The 17,332-nt window shown below is 36.2% G+C and overlaps 1 long non-coding RNA gene across 1 annotated transcript; it reads left to right on the forward strand.

Annotated features, from left to right (window-relative positions):
* The first annotated feature begins 240 nt into the window (after window positions 1-240).
* On the forward strand, window positions 241-16,338 carry LOC126818416 (uncharacterized). Its single transcript, XR_007679226.2, has 3 exons — window positions 241-364; window positions 15,614-15,707; window positions 16,213-16,338. It is a non-coding gene; the product is annotated as an uncharacterized LOC126818416 (long non-coding RNA).
* Window positions 16,339-17,332: the final 994 nt, after the last annotated feature.

Below are 17,332 nucleotides of genomic sequence, written 5' to 3' on the forward strand. Positions count from 1 at the left end.
ACGCGGCGTCAATCATTGGCTCAATAGCGCGAGCATTGTTTACATGATACGTTACTGATTCATAGCGCGAGCATTGTTAACATGATACGTTACTGATTCGGGCTAAATGGTGAATTTTTCTTTTTTTAATACCCATTTACACTAAATAGCAAATGATTTTACCTACAAATAATTCAGAAGTCTTTATTAATTTTTCTAATAAATGAAAAAAAATGTTTCAGAATTTAATTTGACGGAAGAAAAAAGTTAATATTTGGGACTCATTAAGTCGCATCGATGTCATCCTTATCAGTGATTGTAGCGGCCTAGCGAAAATTCACTGCTGATCAGTGTGAGGGCCAGCTTGATTCGCAGTTAGTGAAGGGTAAGTATTCTTAGTGAAGGATGAGATAGTGAGGGCTGACTTGATCTCGGCAAGGGACAGTACTCTTTTATTCATGGCCGCTTCAACATTGATAAATAAAGTCGACACTACGACAACCCGACATCACGACATTTTTACGCGACATTACGACATTCTTATTTGAGGGTAGCCATTTTGCGATAATATTCCAAATTTTCACCTTATTTATCGAAATATTAACTGTGATTTGGCAATGTATTAATATTGGCGGCATTCATGACTATATCTCAGATTGTTTTCCATCGTTTCATGATGATATTTCCAAGATGGCGCCCATTTTTAGCGGGAAAATCGGTCGATGTGCTGATTTCGATTAAGTAGTAGTGTTTGGTGTCAATATACATGTTTTCGGGGTCACAAATTCCATTCCTGACATTTACAACCTTGTAAAATGATCACATGTTCATATACTTAGCATATTACCAAGATGGCGGGCATTTTTGGCGGGAGTATGAGACGATGTGCAGATTTTGATTAAGTGGTAGTGATTGGTGACAATATATATGTTTACGGGGTCGCAGAATCAATCTCTGACATTTACAACCTTGTAAAATGATCACATGTTCACATATTTAATATATTTCCAATATTGCTGCCACTTGTGGCGGGAAAATCGGACGATGGGTTGATTTCGATTAAGTAGTTGTCTTTGGTGACAATATATATGTTTTCTGGGAGGCAGATTCGATTTCTGTCATATACAACTGCGTAAAATGATTGTATGTTCACCAATTTAGCATATTTCCAAGATGGTGGAACGTTTTCTAAACACATTATTAGCATTATTTATCTTCGATTTTTCTGGGAAAGTAAAGCCTATTCCTGGCATGAAGGCAAAAAGAGCATAGCGGCAGCGTGGTGCTTACGCCACGTGCCCATCATGCGCCTGCAACGACCACACTAAGCGCTTACTTCAAGATCTTTCTACGCCCATTGCCAAGATCTGGCTGCGCGAAAATTGTTCCCACCATGATCTCACAGTTACAAGTCAGACCGGGATACTTTCTCACCACACTCCAGTGACATGCCTACCAGGCGTAAGGCGTTCTCTATTCACGCCTATAGAGACTGTGCCATGCTCACTCGTCCTCATTCGCTTTCAACGCAGAAAACAACCAATAGTCAAGCAATCAAGAACATTTCATAGTTTTCTTGAGGTTTCCTCTTTGGGTGCTAGACTGGAGCTGATGGACGAGGCTCAGTATCTTCCCTATATATACAAAAAGGTCGTAACAGCGTAGCAAGTATATGGCCAGAAGGTTCGTTCCAGCCTGGCAGCAACGTGGATGATAGTGGTGGGGACGTGGCTGTAAATGAAATACTTGCTAAGAAGCCCTCATAGCATGTGGATTGATATTGCGCTGGAGTTCAACTACTACATTGTTGGATAATATACCTAATGGGTAAACTTGGCACAGGCTTCCAGGAACATGCTACAAGCTTATACATAGCAGAATTGGATTCAGAAACCTTTACAGTGATGTATTTAGAAAACGTCCTGCCACAAACAAAAATATGCTGAATGTGTGAACATGCCACCATTTCACGCAGTTGTAAATGGCAGAAATCGAAACTGCGCCCCCGAAAAACAAATATTGACACAAAAACACGACTACGTAATCAAAATCAGCACATCGTCCCATTTTCCAGCCCGACATGAAAGCCATATTGGAAATATGCTAAATATGTGAACATGTGATAATTTTACACAGTTGTAAACGGCCAAAATGGAATCAGCTCCCCAAAAAATATATCTTGGTGCCATAGACGACTACTTATTCAATATCCGCACATCATTCCATCTTCCCACCAAAAATAGCCGTCATATTGTAAATGTGCAAAATAATCATTTTACACAGTTGTTACTGACCGAAATAGATTCTGTGCCCTTGAAAACATATATATTGACACGAACGACGACTACTTAATCAATATCAGCACATCGTCCTATTTTCCAGCCAAAAAATGACCGCCATCTTGGAAATATGCTAAGTATATGAACATGTGATCATTTTACAAGGTTGTAAATGTCAGGAATGGAATCTGTGGTCCCGAAAACATATATTTTGACACCAAGCACTACTACTTAATCGAAATCAGCACATCGTCCGATTTTCCCGCCAAAAATGGTCGCCATCTTGGAAATATCATACTGAAATGATGGAACACAATCTGAAGTATAGTCAAGAACCCTGTAAATATTAATACATTGCCAAATTACAGTTGATATGTCGATAACATTATAAATAAGGTGAAAATAATAAAATAAGTTGGAATATTATCGCAAAATGGCTACCCTCAAATAATGGCGTCCCATACTATGAAGACCTACTCAGAAAAAATGTCAACATTGGTTTTTTGTAATCAAACATCAAAACCTACAAACTAAAGCTTATTCCATGATTTCTACCCGAAAAGCCGACGGATGAGAAAAAATGTCAACATTGGTTTTTTGTAATCAAACATCAAAACCTACAAACTAAAGCTTATTCCATGATTTCTACCCGAAAAGCCGACGGATGGGAATTATGTAACAAACCGAATCCGACTATTGGTATTGATCAAGATTTCTCGGGATTTCTCCTTGTCATTAGTATAGAATGGAGAAAGGGGGGGGGGGGGTAACGTCCACTCGACACAAACTAGGCCATTTCGAGACTAACATTTCAATTTTATTTCAATAATTCGCTTGCGCGTAGGGATCCTTAGTAGTGGGATTAAACCGGAGGACCCGGAGAAACCCCACGAGGTTGGACAGGCGATCGTACACCTTGTAACGCACAACCCGAGAATCGAAACCACGGCAGTTGACTCAATGACAGATCATATGATACAGCGCGCACGTGCTAACCATTCGGCCATATGGAGCGTGGGGCGTTGGCGTGCACATAAAATACCCATTGACAGATGCAGAGGCGGATTCAATGGGGGGCGCCCCCCCCCCCCTAACCCGTTGTGGGGATCCCAAATGACTCAAACCATCGACTCAAACACACCAGTCTGGGAAATAGCTCTTGGAATGGCTACAGATGCAAGAAAATGACCCCCTCTCAGCGGCGTGCCCCGTCTCCGCGGTCAATGCCTTCATATTGCAGCGCCCCCCCCCCCCTTTTCAAAATTCCTAGATCCGCCCCTGAGATGGAACTGGAAAACGTAGACCATAGAATCACTGCCTGGGTAAAATTTCCCCCGTAGCACAATGCATGGCCCATGCCCGTCTTCACTATTCAGATTAATGCAGAAAGTGGGACGTTAAACCCCATTTATTCACCTAGACATAGTCATGGGCCGACCGCCACAAGCCCAGTTACTTAAATACCGCTTCACACAGACCAAGCCCATAGGATCCTTGACCAACCGGAAATACTAAGTAAATAGAATATCTATTTATTTTGTTAGTGGAACATGAGTACAAAGAACTACATTATAATAATATACTTATTCCATACATCGCAAACCATAATGAGAAATTTGTGTTTCACCATGTCTTTGAAGTGGTGCGCTTAATTGTTAATCAGATTTATTAATATATTATATATTGTTACTTCATAGAATAATTTGTTTTCTGTTGATTGGCTTACACGAAAGGTCAGGCCAGGACGATACATGGGTTTATTACACAAATTTAAAAATGTTTATTACAAAACTTGTTTCCACAGAGCTTCGGCATCTATTATTTATAGACTAGGCTCTGGTATTTCAGTGTGCTCTTTTTTTGCAGACGCTTGTATGATATACATAATATAGTATAAACATCCGTGCTATTCCACAATCAATTAGTGAATATATTCATTCATGATTAATATTTAATGGTTGATGTTACCGGCACTTGTATAAATATTATCTTTAGTCAATTCCCATTACTTGGTGCTGGGATTTTATTTTGTTATGTTTAATCAAGGCATGCAGCTGTGTACCAAAACGTACTGAAAAATAGACCAGTAATAAGTTGATATATTTTAATCGATTAACCGACTGAATTTTCATACATAAAAATATATTAATAGGAATTACACTGTTGAGTCATGCGTGAGTCATGTGGTATATTTTTACACTTTTTACTTCGACACTGTATAAGGAGATTTTTAAACCCTGTAATTCTTTATCTTTTGTTTTCATTTATCAGTTCATTAGAGAACCAGTGGCTGCCAGGCAGGATACGCTTACATTTTGCAAGAGATGGGTAGAGAACAAGCTAAATCAAAAACCGATTTTTCATGCAATCAAGGGCCATAATTCAGTAAGTTACGATCCGAAATGCGCGAATATCGACAGGAACCAAGATCTTTGGGTTATGAAGTTATATTTCAAGTTTCATCAAAATCGGATCAAAATTGATATACCAAATATTTACACTATTTGCGTATGATAGGCGGCCATTTTGTCCGACAGTCTTGGTCGACCATCATTAGGGTGTAACGGTGAAATATTCAAACGTTTCTTTTTCAGTCGGATAAAAATTGTGACTCTATCGGGACCACAAGTTCAACACGCAATTTTTCTTACATTCAAGGGCCATAATTCAGGAAGTTACAATCTGATATGCGCGAATATCAAAAGAAACCAAGATCGTTGGGTTATAAACAAGTATTTCAAGTTTCATCAAAATTGTGGCCTCTAGAGGGCCCACAACCTTGATATACCATATTTTTTACGCTATTTACGTACTAGTGGCGGCCATTTTGTCCGGCAGTTTTGGTCCTATTTTCACGAAATTCGAACTCAAGCGTCATTACAGTGTAACGGTGATATATTCAAACATCTTTTTAAATCGGATAATAATTGTGACGTCTAGAGGGACCACAAGCTAAAAACGCGATTTTTCGTACAATCTTGGGCCATAATTCAGGAAGTTACGATCCGATATGCCCAAATATCGAAAGGAACCAATATATTTGAGTTATAAACATGTATTTCAAGTTTCATCAAAATCAGATCAAAATATACCAATATCGAAAGGAACCGAGATCTTTGGGAGATAGACTTATATTTTAAGTCCACATGAAAATGTGGGCATATACTAAAATTGACACAAATGCTAATGAAGGGTTAAGTTTATAGACAAATTACATAATTGATCTATTGACCTTTATTTCATCTCATTACTCCTGTATTGTACTGTTGTCAGATTATACCAGGAAGACTATGTAAATTAATGAAAGCTTAAGTTTTATAGCCAGATTACATAATTAGTCTATGAACATTTATTTCATCTCATTACTCCTGTATTGCACTATTGTCAAATTATATCAACAGGAAGACTATGTAAATTAATGTCATGCTATGTATTGTATACCGGTACTTTATAACCTTTTGTTGTGCGTTACCTAATATTATTTTAATCCATTGGCATGGAAATCTATTAATCTACGAATTCAACTCTGTGCACAAAACACTAGTAACAACTATAAATACACTCAAAAGTCAATGTTCTAAACATAATGACACAAAAAGGGCTCCAAGTTGTGTGTGTGTGTGGAGGGGGGGGGGGGGTCGCATGAAGAATTGAGCATACAAAACCATTTTTTAATTGTTAACGTTAACTAATGCTCTTCGTAGAGATATTTCCAAATTTGGCACTGGTTTTACTTAGTTGTCCCACGTATGTCCTTCTTATCTTTATCCATAATGGCATGGAAAATATCAGCTCTGAACACTAACCTGTGTTGTTAATTGTTTAAGGGTGGGGGGGCAGGGTTGTAGTCGTTCTGATTCTGGTTTTTCTGTTTGTTACCTCCAAATGTAGTGCATTATGTTATACAATTTTAGCTGTAGTAATTTAATTTTCGTGTAATTCTACTGCTGCTTTGAAGGAATTGGTACAGCGTTTATTTTATACCTGTAAAATTTGATCTCGTATTTGAGATAGCAACCATCTACTAATGTTGTTTATTACAAATTTAACGCCCAAAACATTGTAATATGGTATTATAGACTGGTTGGTTTAATTAAGTTATTTACATATGAAGACGTAATATATATATAAAAGAAAATGGGTAAAAACATTTTAAAAAAGTGCTTTGATATCAAAAAGTCACTTTAAAAAAAACACAATTTTAAAATCACTGTCGTGCAAAGGGACGGCGGGTCATCTTCTTCTTTGTAATAATAAAAATAAGTTAAAACAGGCGGTCCAATTATACAGTTCAGTTTATACCTGCGAAATAAGATTTCGTATTGAGATGGCAACATTTTACCAATTATACAGTTCAGTTATTAAAATATTCACCACAGAACACGTTCCTTCAAATAAAATTTAAATTGTGACAAACGTCTCTGTTCTTTCTACAAAGTGAATCAGATCATTGTGTAATTCATCCCCCCCCCCCCCCAGGACAGGCATCTTCTTTTATTGATATATATCTAGTCACCCTCATTTCGTTTTTACTAGTTTTTGCATTTGTAAGGTAATGACTAGAGATTGACCAAAGGTTTTGGTGACTTAAGACATCATTAAATTTCGATTCTTCACCGAAATATCTATGGAAGCAATCATCTGCCGGCAAACTGCTTTCAACAAACAGGTTTTAGGCTACTGTATCATTATTCATGTTGTACACCGACTCGACAGTGGGAACCTAGCACTGCTGCCTTTAACAGATAATATTATTTCAATATTATTTCAAACGTAGCCCTGTCTAACGCGTTCACTATATAACTGGCTCACAATTCATTTAAAATGAACAGAAAATAATCTTTTGAAAAAAATGAATTGAACGACTTATTTGTCAATATTCATTCTAAGCAACTTCTTATAGTGCACATCATGACCCCCATTTATGATATGGAATAAATATTACTGAGAAGAATATAAATGGGATTGGCTGTCTGGTTGTATTAGTCGGCTTTCTCATCAAAGGATAGAATATTAATAGGACATTTATGCGATATTCTTAGAATTAATCTTAGAATTGATCAAGCTGTGGCTGAAAATAACATCCTCGATACAAGTTAAATCCCTGAATATATCCGTTGATAAAACTGGATTTAAGTATGCCAATGACACGCCAATATGTGAAGGAAAATGGCATCCTTATCTTCTTTGACAGTTTTAAATTCAAACTGAATATTATCCATATTCTTCGACATTACAAACACGAATTAGTGACGTTACCTTACAGCGAAAAAATGGGCTCTTGATATCCAATTTTTATGACGCTATGAACAACCCGTCAGTACACGACAACGTGTCCTCTATATAGAGGTGTATTTATGAACACGACAAAACGTTAGCGTGTACGTGCAGTTTCAGACATTACACTCGATGTAGACTGGATTTGCCAGTCGCGAGTGATTACCGTTCAGTTTGGACTGTTCAGTCGCGTATTTATACGAGCATAGCTGATAAGAAATTACTGTCAATTTAAAAAAATAAGTAAAAAAAAATTAGAAATCAGTTTATATATATATATTCATATTTGATTAATATCTGCCTTTGGGCCTATTTTCGTCCATTTTAGGTTCCATCCAATAGAGAATTAGCCCCTTTAAACTGTTTAATGTTATCAACATTAGTATTAGAAGTTAATTCTGTTCACAAATCCTCGTTCAATCCATGGTCAATTATTAATATCTCAAATGACCTTCGTTGTTCAGTGATATGATAATAGCGGTAATGCCGAGAGAACGGGTTTCTAAATTGTCTTTTACCCAAAATAATATTGGAGATGACTACTTTTTGCCCCCGTCAGACCGGGGTGGCTTCCTTACTACGCTGCTGTGACCGTACAGCGACCAGATAATGCAAAAGGTCGCCGGCAAGCGTGAAAACAACGCGAGAAAATGTCCCAAAAATTACAAACTTGAAAAAAGTCAAGTTCTTACAGCTTTCCAGGTCAGATCGCGGAACCTTGGCAGTTGTTTTGAACATGCTCAAAACAAACGCCATGACTCGGCGATCATTGGCGACCATGGAGACTACAGCACGACATCTGGCGTTCCCACCACGCTTTTACCACGGTTGGGGGGTTGGATGACCGAATGGTTAGCACGTGCGTGCTGTATCATACGGTCTGTCATTGAGTCAACTGGCGTGGTTTCGATTCCTCCCACTGCTAAAGACCCCTACGCGCAAGCGAATTATTAAAATAAAATTGAACCATGTGTTAGTCCCGAAATGACCTAGTGTGTGTCGAGTGGACGTTAAACTCCGTGCCTCTCTCTTTACCACGATTATGGCGATCTTGACGCCCTCTGCGATCATTTTCCGTCCCCGTAGCGTCGCAGTAATAACGCCACTCCGGTCTGACGGGTGCATTAATAAATACATTGCTTTCATAACACGCTGTATTCGGAATAGAACGACTTTTGTCTGAGACAGTACAGCACTGAAGGTTGTATTCTTTAACAGTCAATAATAGATCTCTTTTCTGGATTCATTATACAAGCATTTTATATTTCGAGATCACTTACCTTCATCACTGGGAATTAATAACCAAATAACTAAAAGCACATTATAAAGAATTTAAATCAAACGACTCTTATCAAGTTATTGGCATTTGAACGTCCTACCTTTATGCACCGACTGGGCTAATGAATATGGACATACGTCATGCAGTGGTGAGCTATAATGTAAACTTTGTTCGGAAAGCATTTCTAACTGTTAATGGGTTTTTTTTTTTACGTACATTGGACCTTGTCTTGTTCGCCCCATCTGAACAACTAGACGAGATTCCTTGCCAGATCCCCGTTCTGCACACCTGACAAAAGGAAGCCGCCCTGGATATTGGAAAAACAACGCGGATTTCGTGCTTATTGAGCAAGCGCGGCCCCAGAAGTATGATGAAACACGATCAAAGTAGTTATACGACGTATATTATGTTGTGACATCCACATTTTGTAGCACAATATAAATGCATTACTGAAACGTTATTGATAATCCATATTTTTAATTATAAGCTTGATTAGTTACATTTATTAGTAGTAACATTCCAATATCACCAGCTTATGGAGTGTTTGTGTCTCAACTAATTCGTTACGCGAGAGCTTGTTCATTTTATTCTGATTTTTTAAGTAGATCGAGGCATTTGTCATCTAAGCTTCAACTACAGGGATACTTGCGAACTAAACTTATTAAAACCTTTAAAAAGTTTTATGGGCGTCATATTGACCTGATTGGTAATATAACATGTCTCTCTCGGCTATTATTCTAGATATATTTAATTGACGCGTATACAATCTCCCTGATAATGTCTGTCTACTACATCGTTAACACTGTTCATCACGTGCATTTTGCATACCGATAGTCTATTGGCCAATCACGCTATTTTACCTAGATTTCGCCTAATAGTTTGGATGCAGCTATGGCGGGTGTGGCGCCAGGCAGGGTAAGCTTACTCTTCCGGACACCTGTTACCACTGTTTGTCGTGTATTTTGTACACGGTGAACAGTTCATATGCTGATTACACTATTTTGCCTTATTACACTATTTTGCCTATACCGTCTTTTTAGGACTTCGAATTTTGTCTAATGGTTTGGATTGTTCGTACTTGGTTTTATTTTATTTGTATATTAGACCTCCATAATTACTTTTCAATATTAACTCCACCGTTGTCTCGTGACATCAGGAGAATAACCGGCAATAGAAGCAGTGGTAACTACCGAATATGTAGTAGTTATTAGCACACACAAAGGTGCTAATAAGTCACTTACATCACATTTCTATCGAGTATTGTGAAGCGAAATGTGAAAAATAGTATTTATTATCGAGTCGTGTCAAGCGAAATGTGACAAATACTTTCTGCTCTTTCATTTATCCTTTTCTGTGCCTGGCGTAGAGGACTGCACTTATATTAAACGTAAAGTAAAGGACACTGCACAACGAGGGTCAATCCTGGTGAAGTGTGCATCGGTGGATGGGTTCGTCCGTTGAAATTTATTTGTAATAAAAGTTACGACTTTCTAGGCTCTTGTTTTCATCCTGCTTGTACAACAGTGTTCGTTTGTCGGAAATGAACAGTACTCTTTATGGAAAGCGTACTGTTCATTTCTGATACACGGATACTTTTATGCCTGTATTGGAAATAAACAGGACAGTTTGATCAAAGGTTGCCACTGGCAACGAGGTAGAAGTGGGATGTAACAGTTGACAGCGTAACTTTCGTATGTGCACCTCTAGTGTGTGTCAGAGCGAGTATTGGCACCTCTAGGAATTGTAGCGGGTATCCATGTAGGAGAACAGAGAGAGAGAAATGGGGTTTAACGTCCACTCGACACAAACTAGGTCATTTCGGGACTAACACGTTTTTAAAAAATTTTATTTCAATAATTCGCTCGCGCGTAGGGGTCTTTAGCAGTGGGAGGAAACCGGAGGACCCGGAGAAAACCAACGAGGTTGGACAGGCGACCCTACTCCTTGCCACGTACAACCGGGGATTCGAAACCACGCCAGTTAACTCAATGACAGACTTTATGGTACAGCGCGCACGTGCTAACCATTCAGCCACCGAACCCCCCATGTAGGAGAACAACTTTAGCTCGTATATGGTGTCATCACGTGACATTCAATTTGAGGCATATATGCGTTTGCACATTCAATTTCGATTGTATCTTAGTTTAAGTTTTCGTGAATAAGGGCCCTGCAATAGTCATATTTAGCTCTTAATGAAGTTTACGCCAACAGCGCCGTGTGCCTAATCGTGATATCAACCAAATTTGAAACAGAATAAATAGACTCATTGATTTCAGTCACATTCACTTGGCAGTAAAGAAATAAATAATTGATGTAAAAAAACACAAATGACGTGTATTAGATATAATGAAATATTGACAGGTTTGAATTCATCTGTGTTCGACTAATGCTAGACATCATTGGTTATTTATCACGAGATACAAATCAGACTGATTTTTATGTGAACAATACTAAAGTTAGTAGATATATGGTTTAGTTATTGAGGGCAATTAATCTCTCAATTATATGGATTTAAAAATGTAGATATTGTCATGGGTTACCACTCAACCTACCACTTAGATGTTTCAGAACTAAAATACACTTTTTTCGTCTTCCTTAGCAATTTGAATCTAGAGTATTTCAGCAATGCAAGAACAATATTTCTTCAATTCTTAAATACCGGCAAAATTGGAAACAATTGAAATAAGAATGAAATGAAAGGGGGTTTAACGTCCTACTGTTCTGCCCCCACTGGGCTAATGAAGACGGACATACGCCATCCAGTGTGCTATGAGGGAAAACTTGCCCTGACAGCGGGACTACGGCCTACTCTTATATCGAATTCCAATTGCCAAGCGATATTTTACGTCCCACCCGAACAACTAGACAGATGTACCTGTTAAGCCCTTGTATCCTCATTTTTATAGGTTCTATTCTTTTTTCATTTTTTTCCATTTCTTTTTGCGAGATTAATTGAAAGTCGACTTCATTATTAATTAAATTTAATTTCTTGCTTAAGGTGCATTATGTAAGAGCCAAATCTATCTATTGCAGGTCTTTTGTCTGACTTGAAATATAAATTATTATTAAGACATGTATTCACATGAATACGACAAGTCTCAAATACTCTCGAGACCATCGAATGGACGAGATATAAATATAAGTGGATTTGGTGACCCGTGAGATTTAAAAATTTAACGAGAAAATGGATAATCGAGACTCTACGATACTTCAAACAGTCATAACTTCGCCCAGAATAAAGTAATTTCAATGAAATTTTCAATATACCCATTGCAGGTCTTTTTTCCTGGCTTCAAATCTTATAAAAATTATTATTGAGATAAGTATTCACGTGACAGGTCTAAAATACTCTTTTGGGACTTACATAATATATAGTTCAATTTTATGTCAGTAATTTATTTGGGTCTTTAGCTGCGGGAGGGGGGGGGGGGTCGGGGGCCCTACAGAAAACTCATGAGGTTAAACCCAACAGACAATGTGACAAACAAAATACACATATAACAAAAAAAAACGTCACTGAAAAAACTCCTGTGTTGGATCTCAACACAAGGACTTGTGTTAAAAATATTCTACACAAGCTTGTGTTGTTTTACATTGCAATAACACAAGTTTGTGTTCTTTTCAATGTCTTAACACAAACTTGTGTAGATTTATAAAATCTTGTGGGTTTTTTTCTTATAATTAACTACGTCGACATTTAAGATAACATTTATTATGTTACTTTATCACATTATAAGTATTCACGTGACAGGCCTAAAATACTCTTTTGGGACTTACATAATATATAGTTCAATTTTATGTCAGTAATTTATTTGGGTCTTTAGCTGCGGGGGGGGGGGGGGATCGGGGGCCCTACAGAAAACTCATGAGGTTAAACCCAACAGACAATGTGACAAACAAATTACACATATAACAAAAAAAAAACATCACTGAAAAAACTCCTGTGTTGGATCTCAACACAAGGACTTGTGTTAAAAATATTCTACACAAGCTTGTGTTGTTTTACATTGCAATAACACAAGTTTGTGTTCTTTTCAATGTCTTAACACAAACTTGTGTAGATTTATAAAATCTTGTGGGTTTTTTTTCTTATAGTTAACTACGTCGACATTTAAGTTAACATTTATTATGTTACTTTATCACATTATGATTTTTATTTATTGAGAATATCTGAATGAGATTGTGGAACTGGATTAGGGATCTGGCTTAGCCTATATGTAAAACCACTCTTTCTGAATTTGAATGTCGAGTAATTCACTTGATTTTTTTTTAAATATTTATAATTATCTAAAACCATATATAAATTATTACAAACATAAGGTAGAAATCGCCATGTATGTATCGTGCGATAATTTAATACCTCTTTTAAAACAACGTATTTTATAACAGTATACTGATATAAAGAGATCGAAGTTTTAGTCAATTATTATCTAATTATAAACTATTCAATTAATTAGAGATAATAAAAGATTATTCTGATTTTACTCTTTGTTTATTTTCACATCTTGTCTCAGACAATATACAGAGACAGGTTATTACAATGTCTGCATTTGGAAGTGTCTGATTGATATCGCCCCAAATTTATTGCAGTATTTTGCGATATTAAACCCTATGGTACTGCAAAAGTTAACTATATTATTAAGCAGTGTGGTAATTCCTTCCTGGATTAGTATCGATTATTTACATAGTGATATTGTGAAAAAAGTGTGTTCAGAAAATAAGAATATTTTTGTATTTTCTAATACAGTGTATTTATAACGCAAATCTTTCGTTTCGGTTAAAACAAAATATACGCCCATTTTAATTTGCCGAAGGACGTGTGACTATTAGCAATATGGCGGGCGGACAAACTGACCAAACAGTATATTTCGAGGTATTTGAGGTAAGCTAATTCAATATCATATCATAACTGCATGTGCATAATTGTGTTTCTGTGTGAATATTCAAAAAAATCATTCTTAGGATACAGCCTCGACACCAGTCCTGGATTGCAAGGTTTGTTTTGTGTTCTGGGCGCCATTTTGAAAAACAGGCATGACCTATATTCATGTAGATTTTCAGATTGCAGTAGATTTTAGAAATACAATCCAGCGATAGCGCTGTCTAATACCTTTAAAAGGAAATCTGAATTCGTGCAAAGACCAACAAGCCAACAGTGAGGCTGATGTCCCCCGTCAAAATTCCAAAATAAAAAGATGACACATATTAATTAATTGCACATTTATTTTTTTCAAAAGTATCGAGCAATCAAACCTTACACCCAGTTTTACCAATCTCTATCAGATAGAATCAAGATTATCTTGTCCCAAACCATCGACAAATGAAATCGATTAGCTCTGCTTATCGTCAGCTCGAAATGTAAATCATTGAACTAAGTCAAGACATTCACTTAATGAACATCTACATGAAGTTTAAACATTCACCTAATGAACATCTACACGAAGTTTAAACATTCACCTAATAGACACCTACACCAAGTTTGAACATTCTACCTCAATTAGAAGGAGAGTTATTGTGTTCCAAAGTCTCAACCAATCAAATTGCTTATCACTCTGATTACCCTCAGCAAAAAATGTTCATTATCGAACTTAGTCAAGGTATTGATGTAATAAAGCTATACACCAAGTGTCCTCACTCTCACTTAATTAGAACTAAAGTTATCATGTCCCAAAGGATCAACCAATCAAATTGCTTATCTCTGCTTACCCTAAGCAGAAAATTCTCATCTTCGAACTCCATCAAGGCATTCACCTAATAGACACCTACGCCAAGTGTGAACATTCTAACTCAATTAGAATGAGAGGTACTGTGTTCCAAAGTCTCGGCCAATCAAATTGCTTATCACTCTGCCTCCCCTAAGCAGAAAATGCTCATCATCGAACTTAGTCAGGGTATTGATGTAATGAAACTATACACCAATTTTCATCACTCTCACTTAATTAGAACTAAAGTTATCTGCTTACCCTAAGCAGAAAATGCTCATCTTCGAACTCCATCAAGGCATTGACTTAATAAACACCTACACCAAGTTTGAATATTCTGGCTCAATTAGAAGAGTTATTGTGTTCCAAAGTATCAAATTACTTATCTCTGCTTACCCTATGCCGAAAATGCTCATCTTCAAACTCCACCAAGGCCTTGACTTAATAAACACCCACACCAAGTTTGAACATTCTGGCTCAATTAGAAGAGTTATTGTGTTCCAAAGTCTCGGCCAATCAAACTGCTTATCGCTCTGCATACCCTGAGCAGAAAATACTCATTATCGAACTTAGTCGAGGTATTGATGTAATGAAACTATACACCAAGTTTCATCACTCTCACTTAATTAGAACTAAAGTTATCGTGTCCCAAAGTATCGACCAAACAAATTGCTTATCTCTGCTTACCCTAAGCAGAAAATGCTCATCTTCGAACTCCATCAAGGCATTGACCTAATAAACACCTACACCAAGTTTGAATATTCTAGCTCAATTAGAAAGAGAGTTATTGTGTCCCAAAAAGTGTGACGGACGGACAGACAGACAGACGAACCCATTTTAATAGTCCCCTGCTTTCTTCGAAAGGCGGGGGACAACAATAAAATCCAGGTGAATTGGGAAAAATATTCATGTATTTTCTTTATGAAGAGTAGCTATTTCAATGTGTAACTGCCCAGTTGTCTTAGACAAATAATAATCCAAACTTCAAATCAGCTATATTCATGATTTGTTGTATTTATTCAAATCATACCACCTAGAATTGTATTTATCCAATTGCATAATAATAAAACTTAACTTTTAATATTTTATTTCTTCAGGCCAAGAACATGGAGAATTGGTAATTGCCTTGTATAGTTGTATCACTGCAAACTATAATGCACAGGGAGTCTTGAGCAGAAATAATAATAAAAGGTAAGACTTTTTAAATATCTACATGTATATTACACTTAATAGGTTTAATCTGGTCATCAGATATGTTACTGTGTACAGACTGTACAAAACACATTTATACACTTGCTATTAGGTTATTTTGCGCACAGAGAATCGGGTTTGTAATCATCAGAAACAAATGTAAACTTCAAATGATAATAGGTTTTTGGATATTTGCTTGGTGTGGTTCAATGTGAAACTTGGTAATGCATGTAATTTGAGTTTGAAAGGGGAGTAAGTAATAATGCTGCCTGACTAAATTACTCTCCCCTCTTGCATTCGCATGTACCCATACATATGAGTCTCAAAATAATATCTATTGTTAAATTATGCTCTTTTCACCCCGCCCCACGACTCATTATGTTATTTTACTTTTATTCTGCCATCTAAATAACTCTGTACCCGTGACTGGTATGTCAAGTAAAAACCAAATCGAAACCCAATTTGTCTATAAATGTATTTATAACCATCACTTTATACTTTTCAGAGACTTGAACATCCTTGGAGAGGAACATGTATTTAGTAAATATTAATACTAAAGAAAGAAAGCAACTCTAAATTCTGAATATAAAGCCATCAAATTCTTTTATAGATCTTATTGTGGAAACCCAAAAGTTATTTGTCACCATTGCCCTTTTTTTAATGTCAAATACCAAACCATCTCTAAAATTAATATTGTTTCATTATATAGACTGCAGTGTAATCCTAAACACTAAGAATTTGACCTGAAAACTTGAACTATTAATGAGGGATTATATTAATTAATAGTAACAGTCGATAATTATAAAAATGTATTATTGTAGGATGAAATCAACCTTTATTTTTAAACATTTAGTGAACATTTCGAATGTTAATGCCTATTTTATATGAGATGGTTTTATTCATCAATTTTTGGTTTTACAAATTTTTAAAAAATTCTCCATTTTATTTGATTTTTATGCTATATTTATTTTATCTATCTATAATTATTTGTCCTGTACCTAATCTATTAGTTCCCTTTTATGTACTGTAGAAATTTTAAATTCCTAATCTGTTAAAGGGAATATTTCTTCTTAAAATAATTTCAATTTAGTGCATAATTAATTCCAAATAATTGGTAGTGGGTGTGGGGGGGGGGGTATTTTTTCATTGTATAACACAATTATATTAGTATTTCAATTAACTTTGGTTATTAACCCTCGAGATGTCTGTTTAGTATTAATTTGGCATTAATTTAATTTTTCATATCATGTATTGAATAAATAATAAGTGTTATGTCATGTATCAAACATTACAGTTTAAACAGAACAAATGGAAGGGGTTGCATGGGAAAGGCTGTTATACTGGATATAAATTGGTAAAATACAACAAGTTTGTATGAAACAAAACAAGTTTCAGAAATTTCAACACAAGTTTCAGAAATTTCAACACAAGTTTCAGAAATTTCAACACAAGTTTCAGAAATTTTATCACCAGTAATGTGTAGATTTTTACACAAGTTTCAACACATGTTTGTGTTGTTTGATAAATTTTAACACAAGTTTTGTGTTGTTTCAACATTGAAAAAAAGTTTGTGTTGTTAAATAGAGACACCTAACTTGTGTTGAAGTTTGTGTTGTTTCAACACA

The sequence above is a fragment of the Patella vulgata genome, chromosome 4 (assembly GCF_932274485.2).
Source record: "Patella vulgata chromosome 4, xgPatVulg1.2, whole genome shotgun sequence".
Lineage (NCBI taxonomy): Eukaryota > Metazoa > Mollusca > Gastropoda > Patellidae > Patella > Patella vulgata.